We start from the raw sequence: 1755 nt of genomic DNA on the forward strand, positions 1-1755 counted from the left end.
CTATAACTCCAGTTCTAGTTAACCATCTATTCATTATCTGCAGGACATTATTTTTGCACAACAGGGTCAACTGGAACAGAAAAGTACTGATGACATCATCGCATTCAAAGCTAGTCTGGAGCTGCATTTCACCTCCTGGTATTAATAGTCTCTAGATAATAATAAATTATGACTTTTTTGGGGACGGGTTCTGACTGTTGTTTGCACTTATGCGCCAAACAGCAGTTCAGATTACCCATCCTTTAGAGAGGGTACTGGAGAGTGCCCCTTCTGGGGACTCCCTTGTTCTTCTGGGGGACTTCAACGCTCAAGTGGTCAATGACAGTGAGACTTGGCGAGGCGTGGTTGGAAGGAATGACCCCACCTGACCTGAACTCGAGTGGTGTTCTGTTGTTGGACTTCTGTACTTGTCGTGGATTGTCCATAACGAACACCATGTTCAAGCATAAGGGTGTCCTTATGTGCTCTTGGCACCAGGACACCCTAGGCTGTAGTTCAGTGATCGACTTTGTTGTTTCATCTGACCTGCAGCTACATGTGTTGGACACTCGGGTGAAGAGAGGGGCGGAGCTCTCCCCCGACCACTACCTGGTGGTGAGTTGGCTCTGATGGTGGGGGAGGATGCCGGTCAGACCTGGTAGGCCCAAATGTATTGTGAGGGTTTGCTGGGAACCTCTGGCAGAGTCCCCCGTGAGAAGGAGCTTTAACTCCCATCTCCGGCAGAGCTTTGAACAAATTCCGAGGGAGGTGGGGGACATTGAGTCTGTCCTGGGCTGCCCTCTGGACTCGGTGGAGGAAGTGGCAGAAAGGAGGATGCTGTCCAAACTCACATCCATCATGGACAACACCTCTCACCCCCTGCACCAGACTGTAGAGGAGCTGAGCAGCTCCTTTAGTCAAAGACTTAGACACCCTGTCTGTAAGGAGGAGCGCTACAGCAGCTCATTCATTCCTGCTGCCACCAGACTCTATAATAATGCACTATATCAACAATAACTCCTGTAAAAAACACTGTGCAGCTATATTATAGTTTTTTATTTATTGACTGTGCAACATTCTACACTTTAACGTAAAAGTAAATCCACCTGTATATAAGCCATTCGGATTGTACATATTTTTATTTCTTATTTTTATTTTGTTTTTCATTGTGTGCGATACAGGTACACTTGCACCTCAATCCTTATTTATCGTGATATACTGTATATACCTGGATATACTGTATGTATATTGTTTATTCTTAATGCACCTTTTTCCTCTTTGTTTGCACCTTCTGTAACTTCTATACCAATATGTGACGAGTGAATTTCTCCGCTGTGAGATCAATAAAGGTCATCTAATCTAATCTAATCTGAGTGGACTATGTTCCGTGCCTCTATTGTTGAGGCGGCTAGTCAGGCTTTATTGAACTGTGGGACTCTAGAAGCAGCTGAGTACCGGCAGTCAAAGCGGCAGGTGGCTTTGCTAGTCGCTGAGGCAAAAACTCGGGCGTGGAAAGAGTTTGGAGAGCCCATGGAGAAAGACTTCCGTACGGCTTCGGAGCAATTCTGGTCCACAATCCAGCATCTCAGGAGGGGGAAGCAGAGCAGTATCAACACTATTTATATTAGGGGTGGTGTGCTGCTGCCTCGACCGGGGACGTCGTATGTCAGTGGGTGGAGTACTTCTAAGACCTCCTTAAAGGAGAAGTTCGGTTTTTAACACTTTAAGCCCATTTTCTGTAGTGTCCAGGATGAAATCGAATGATCGACACCAAAA

Source organism: Cyprinodon variegatus, unplaced genomic scaffold, assembly GCF_000732505.1.
Source record: "Cyprinodon variegatus isolate N-32 unplaced genomic scaffold, C_variegatus-1.0 Scaffold1879, whole genome shotgun sequence".
Classification (NCBI taxonomy): Eukaryota; Metazoa; Chordata; class Actinopteri; order Cyprinodontiformes; family Cyprinodontidae; genus Cyprinodon; species Cyprinodon variegatus.